Below are 7,500 nucleotides of genomic sequence, written 5' to 3' on the forward strand. Positions count from 1 at the left end.
TAGTAACGTGTAAAAAAGGTGAAGGAAACACTAATACGTTAAGGGACAAGATGAAACTAAAACCCGGGGTCTTTGTGACTAGGTAATATCTGTCAAAATTAAGAGCTATTCCTTATCAATTATATCTCTCCCAATCTCACTCTCTTTGTCTCTCTCTCTCTCTCTCTCTCTCTCTCTCTCTCTCTCTCTCTCTCTCTCTCTCTCTCTCTCTCTCTCTCTCTCTCTCTCTCTCTCTCTCTCTCCTGTTCACCTGTTGGATAGCTTCCTTAGATTACCTGGGTGAACATGCAGGACTCAAGGCCGATAGGAAACCAGCTACACGAGAAGGGCCACGTACATGCGTTCGCTTGTAGGAAAGTGAAAACATTTTCTTACGAAGACAAGCAAAGCAAATATAAGTAATTGGATTCACTATAATGCAATTGATGAAACACATATCAGACTTTTTTTAGTTGATCTAGCTAATAAAGCAAATAATATGAACAGGAATAACAAACAATAATCTCAAATGAAAATGAAACACGGGGCGAGACGCTGAAAGGTAGGAGGGGGGAGGGAAGGGAGGGGGGAGACCGGTTAGACAGCTCCCCCTCTTCAAATGCCTAGGGAATGATTGAGAGAGAGAGAGAGAGAGAGAGAGAGAGAGAGAGAGAGAGAGAGAGAGAGAGAGAGAGAGAGAGAGAGAGAGAGAGAGAGAGAGAGAGAGAGAGAGAGAGAGAGAGAGAGAGAGAGAGAGAGAGAGAGAGAGAGAGAGAGAGAGAGAGAGAGAGAGAGAGAGAGAGAGAGAGAAGAAAGAAAAGAGAGAGAGAGAGAGAAAAGAGAGAGAAATAAAGAAAAGAGAGAGAAAGAAAGAAAAGAGAGAGAAAGGAAGCAAGAGAGAATGAAAGGGGAGACAAGGAGGAAGGAAAGGGAAAGATTGGGAGGGAGATGGGGGGGAGGGGAGTGTACAGGGCATGGAAATGCTGAAGGCGGCCGATCTAGGGGAACCGAGCGGAGACGGAGGCGGGTGGGTGAGTGAGTCTGGAGGGACAGTTACGTGAGGTGGCAGAAGTGGTGTCAGAGGTTGCTGTTGTTATTGCTGTTAATGTTTTTGTTTTTGTTTTTGTTTTGGTGTTGTCGTCGTCGTTGTTGTTTGTTGTCGTGCTATTCTACATTGATGGTAAAAACAACGTTGGCATTCACAAACTTCCCTTCGATATCGTGAAACTCACGAACACAAGAATGTAAAACTATAGATAGATAATACCTATAGACATGTCTATAGGTATTATCTATCGGAAGGAAAAAAAGGAGAGGAGAGGAAAGAAAGAAGAGAAAGTGAGAGAAGAGAGAAAGAAAGAAGAGAAAGAGGAGAAGGAGGGAGAGGAGAGGAGAGGAGAGGAGAGGAGAGGAGAGAGGAGGAGAGAGGAGAGGAGAGGAGAGGAGAGGAGAGGAGAGGAGAGAGGAGAGGAGAGGAGAGGAGAGGAGAGAGAGAGAGAGAGGAGAGGAGAGGAGAGGAGAGAAGAGAAGGAGGGAGAGAGAGGAGAGGAGAGGAGAGGAGAGGAGAGGAGAGAAAGAAAGAGAAAGAGAAAGAGAGGAGAGGAGAGGAGAGGAGAGGAGAGGAGAGGAGAGGAGAGGAGAGGAGAGGAGAGGAGAGGAGAGAAGAAGAGAAAAGAAAAGAAAAGGAGGGAGAGGGGGAGAGGAGAGGAGAGGAGGAGGAGAGAGAGGAGGAGGAGAGATAGGAGGGGAGAGGAGAGAGGAGGGAGAGGAGAGGAGAAGAGAGAGAAGGGAGAGGAGATAGAGAGCAGATATGTTTGCACCGGCGTCAGCGTGAGCAATACCTAAGAATAATTTTGCATTTGTATACGAACAAGAAAATCTCCTTTTTACCAAGTGTATGTGGGTGCCTCACGACCCTGAATGTGTGCTAGTGAGTGAGTGTGGCAACACATTAACATACTCCGTGACGTCAGAGAGCTCCCGGGAAGCCTGCGAGAGAATCCCGCCTTGTGAGTCAAGCCAGCCGAACCGAGATGCCGTCCCTCCCCCGCCCAGCCTCCTCCAGCTTCCGACAAGAGGTGATCCTGTCCAGCAACATCCTGTGAGAGGGGAGGAGGAGGAGGGGTGGGGGGTGGGGGTGAGGGAATGCAGGGTGGGGTGGCAGTGGAGGAGGAAGGTGGGAGGTGGCCCTGATTCACCCCCGTGCCGATGCAGCTGCTAGTTCAAGGAAGGCTGCTGTTGTTGCTACTGCTGCTTGTGTCTGCTTGCGTCATGCGCGCAAGCACACGCACGCACGCACAAACAACATCAAAATCATGACGCATGGCCACGCCCAATCCACGTCACGCGAGATGGAGGGAGGATATAGGGAAACAAACAATAAAAAGAAAAAAGGAGAGGGGAAAACGGACGATAAGAGGGGAAGAGGGTTGACGCAGCCTACAAGTTGAGAAGACTCTCCAGTTCAAAATAACACCGATGATGATTACAAACTCTGTCTCTCCTCAGCGTGTGCAACGAAGTGTGCCGCGTTTGCTCTTCCTACAGGAATTGCGCTACCTCCCACCAATGAGAGGGAGGGGGTAGAAGAGGATGGGAAGAAGTAAAGGTATGAGGGGGGGAAGATAGGGGTGGTCGCCCCCCCCCCCCCGACTATTCTTTGCTTCCAGCTCGAATCATGCTTCGAAGATAATGCTTGAGTCATTCTCCCTTGAAGTAACCTTAAGAGAGCATGCAAGCACTTCCGGCCCAGTGCCACGCGAGGGCGAGGAGGGAATGAGGGAGAAAAAAATGGAGGGACTGGAGGAGCGCATGCGTCTGGAGGGCATACGCGGGGGAGGGCGTCATGCCGGGAGTGGCACCCGAATGACAGGCTAGAGACACCTGAGTGCCACTTGAGGTTGTGTGATGAAGGGAAGACCTGGCACACGAGGATGACGTTTCAAGAGAAAGAGGAGGGGGGAGTGGAGGTGGAGGAGGAGGAGGAGGAGGAGGAGGAGGAGGAGGAGGAGGAGGAGGAGGAGGAAGTGAAGGAAGAGGGGGGGGGGAGGAGGAGGATCCGGGAATGGGAATGAAGGGCAAAGAGACAATGGAGGGGGGGTGGGGTACTAGGGAGGTGGGATCCGGGAATGAAGGGCAAAGAGACAAGAAAAGTGGGAGGGGTAAGAGGTTGTGGGGTTTGAAGGAAGAGGACGAGGGCGGACCAAGGGGTTGATGAGGGGGGGAGGGGCAGAGGGGAGAGGGGAGGGGAGGGGGGTTGAGGGTCACGAGAACGCCAACAACAAACATCATCATCACAGATTCTGTGCAAGAAGGACCCGCCCGCCACCGTCTGACCCTGGCGTGCTGAGCTGCGTTTCCGCCCCGAGTCCTCTCCGCCCTCAAGCACCCATCGCTCTCCTTCTGGGGCACCGTCGCCGCCCACACCCACGCACTCACTCGGACACGCCCGCACCCGCAGTAATCCACAGCGAATTACTGTGAGGATCTCATTTCTCAACCTCAGGAGACGTCTCTTGGAGGACAAACGCACGTACATCAAACAAAAGGACACACACACATTCCCAACTTGACAGAGAGAGGGACATACGCAGACATACACGTTGCATGAGGGGAGAAGAGGAATGGGGAAGGGGAAAGAGAGAAGGGAGGGAAGGACGGAGGGAGGGAGGGAGGGAGGGAGGGAGGGAAGGACGGAGGGAGGGAGGGAGGGAGGGAGGGAGGGAGGGAGGGAGGGAGGGAGGGAGGGAGAGAGAGGAGAGCATAGTGACCTCACCAGTCTCAGACGCTTATCACCATCTCGTGTTCCGTGACGTTTATACACCAAAAACATTCTCCCCCTCCCCCTCCCCCTCTACCCCTCCACATCCCCCAATAAAAACAATCCTTAGTGGACTTGCTTCATGTTGCTGCTATTTTGGATCCTGGCAACGGAGGGGAAAGAGGGGGGGACCTTGGTTTCACGTTGAGGGGTTTCAGTGCTTGCGTACGTACGTGTGTGTGTGTGTGTGTGTGTGTGTGTGTGTGTGTGTGTGTGTGTGTGTGTGTGTGTGTGTGTGTGTGTGTGTGTGTGTGTGAGTGAGTGAGTGAGTGAGTGTGTGTTTATTTGTGTGTGTGTGAGTGAGTGAGTGTGTTGGTGAGTGAGTGAGTGAATGAGTGAGTGTGTGTGTGTGTGTGTGTGTGTGTGTGTGTGTGTGTGTGTGTGTGTGTGTGTGAGTGAGTGAGTGAGTGAGTGAGTGAGTGAGTGAGTGAGTGTGAGTGAGGGAGTGAGTGTGCGAATGCATGTTTGAGGGCATGATGTGGTTGTGCTCATTTCCTAGCTTGCATGCACTCAGCCCCTCAAACAGTGTCTGCTACGTGTATAACGGGTCGTCACGCCGGGCTTCCTGTCTGACCTTGTTGTCGCAAATCCTCCCCTCCCCCTCCCTATACAGCCACCCCTTCCGTTCCCGCCTTACTTTTCCTAAAACGTGTGTATATGTATATGTATGTATGTGTGTGTATTTATATATTTATATATATATATATATATATATATATATATATATATATATATATATATATATATATATATATATACATACAGAGACATACACATGCACATATAAATACACACATACACACTCCCACTCTCACTCACACCCACATACATACATACATACATACATACATACATACATACATACATACATACATACACACACACACACATATATATATATATATATATATATATATATATATATATATATATATATATATATATATATATTATGTATATCAAACATACACACACGCACAGTCGGTACCGCCTGACGGGGCTGACGGAGCGACGCGACGCTGGGCCGTACACATATAAACACACATACACGAACGTATACATACCAACACACACACACACACACACACACACACACACACACACACACACACACACACACACACACACACACACACACACACACACACACACACACACACACCACGTGGAAATCCAGAACCGTGGAGCTCCAACTCCTCCCCCACCCCCTCCTTCGCCTACATCTGCCACTCTAAATGCCCCGATCCCCTTTCTACCCCCTCCCTACCTCTGACCGCCCCCGCCCTCCCCACGATATCTCTCTACCCTCCTGTGACCTCCCACACCCCCTGCCCCTTTCTACTCACTACCCTTCTTTGATTCCCCTCCCCTCTCCACACACCTCTATCCCCTACCCCCCTCTCCCCACCTTTCACCTTCTCATCCCCCCTTGATCCTCTCCTTACCCACCCACCTACACACCTTTGACATCCCCTCCCTTAACCACCTACCCCTTCCATCCCCTATCATCTACACACACCTATCACCCCCACACACCCCTCCTACCCCATACCCCACCACCTCCAGCTGGTTCCCGGTGACTGTCATATCCCTGGCCGTTCCCCGCCCGCACGTAGGAAGCCAAGCACTTTGAATGATCAAAGTCAGAGTTCACAGCACACTCCTCCCGACATACGAATAAGTACAGAAATGAGTGAATATGTGTGTGTGTGTGTGTGTGTGTGTGTGTGTGTGTGTGTGTGTGTGTGTGTGTGTGTGTGTGTGTGTGTGTGTGTGTGTGTGTGTGTGTGTGTGTGTGCGTGCGCGTTTATATCTATCTATCTATCTATCTATATTTTTATATACATATATATAGATAGATAAATAAAACAGAAAACAAATCAACAACCCTGCCAACAAAAACAATAAAACAAATACAAAAAAAACAATCCGCCCATTTCCTCTACCGCAGGCGTGGGCGTCGGGAGCGCACACCCAAAACCTTCTTCTCTCAGGCGCGGGCGGGCGGAATGACCCGGAGTCGTACCCACGGCCTCAAGGACGACCTGGGGTTGTTATTCATGAGTAGAAAGCATTGGAAGGGGTTGTTGTTGTTATTCATGAGTAAGATCGTCAGCTTCGGGGATGTTATTCAAGGTGCCGTCAGACAAGGGAGATTATTCATGAGTAAGAGCCTCAGACTCGAGAGATTATTCATGAGTAAGAGCCTCAGACTCGAGAGATTATTCATGAGTAAGAGCCTCAGACTCGAGAGATTATTCATGAGTAAGAGCCTCAGACTCGAGAGATTATTCATGAGTAAGAGCCTCATACTCGAGAGATTATTCATGAGTAAGAGCCTCATACTCGAGAGATTATTCATGAGTAAGAGCCTCATACTCGAGAGATTATTCACGAGTAAGACTCATACTCGAAAGATTATTCATGAGTAAGAGCCTCAGATTCGGGAGATTATACATGACTATTATGTATCAATCGCAAGTGATTTTCCTAATCCAATGAGTACTCATAGGTTTTATGTTTGTATTTCATTTTTTTTTTCTTTTTACTTATTCTGCTTTTTCTGAAAGAGATAGATACACGAGTGGAAGCATACATACATCCATACATCCATACATACAAATACACATACATACATACATACATATACATACACACACACACACATACAAAGCAACACATAAACAAATGAACACAAACAAACATAAAAAACAACAACACAAACAAACAAAAAGAAACACACACATACATACACACATACACACACACACACATGTATATATATACATACATACATACAAACACACACACACACTATGATATGTCCATATATATACACATACATATACATACATCCATACAGAGAAAGAGAAAGAGAAAGAGAAAGAGAAAGAATGAGAATGATAAAGGGCAAAAAGACCAGACGGGAAGCGGGCATTCCCATTCTTATCGGCACAGAAAGGGAAATGGAATGATAGTGACACAGAAAAACGAACACACACATATACTTGCATTTCTCTTATTCAGGTTTGCCTTGTCTGACTAATTGGTTGTCTGTCAGTCTGTTTCTATCGGCTCGTTTTTTCCGGTCCGTCTGTGTGTGTGTGTGTGTGTGTGTGTGTGTGTGTGTGTGTGTGTGTGTGTGTGTGTGTGTGTGTGTGTGTGTGTGTGTGTGTGTGTGTGTGTGTGTGTGTGTGTGTGTGTGTGTGTGTGTGTGTGTGTGTGTATGTGTGTGTGTGTGTGTGTGTGTGTGTGTGTGTGTATGTGTATGTGTATGTGTATGTGTATGTGTATGTGTATGTGTGTGTGTTTTGTGTGTGTGTGTGTGTGTGTGTGTGTGTGTGTGTGTGTGTGTGTGTGTGTGTGTGTGTGTGTGTGTGTGTGTGTGTGTGTGTGTGTGTGTGTGTGTGTGTGTGTGTGTGTGTGTGTGTGTGTGTGTGTGTGTGTGTGTGTGTGTGTGTGAGTGAGTGAGAAAAAGAAATCGAAAGCGAAAGAGAAAAAAAAAAGAAAAAAGTGAAAGACAGAAAAATAAAGAGAAAAAGAGAAAAAGTCGTTGGATCACGGGGGTTATTTTAGAAGGGAAGGTCAGTGCATAAACTTGGAGAACCTCGGGGGGTGGGGGTTTTTTTTTTTTTTTTGTTTTTTTATTTTTTTAGTTTTTTAGTTTTTTAGGTATTTATTTTTTTTTTTTTTTATCTTTA

General features: G+C 47.7%; 1 protein-coding gene across 12 annotated transcripts in view; it reads right to left on the bottom strand.

Moving 5' to 3' along the window:
* Positions 1–7,500, bottom strand: part of gpp (DOT1 like histone lysine methyltransferase grappa) — a 153,944-nt gene that overhangs the window by 57,355 nt on the left and 89,089 nt on the right. The window lies entirely within an intron of this gene.

This window comes from Penaeus japonicus, unplaced genomic scaffold (genome assembly GCF_977035675.1).
Source record: "Penaeus japonicus unplaced genomic scaffold, GWHDUDI00000001_assembly GWHDUDI00000022, whole genome shotgun sequence".
Classification (NCBI taxonomy): domain Eukaryota; kingdom Metazoa; phylum Arthropoda; class Malacostraca; order Decapoda; family Penaeidae; genus Penaeus; species Penaeus japonicus.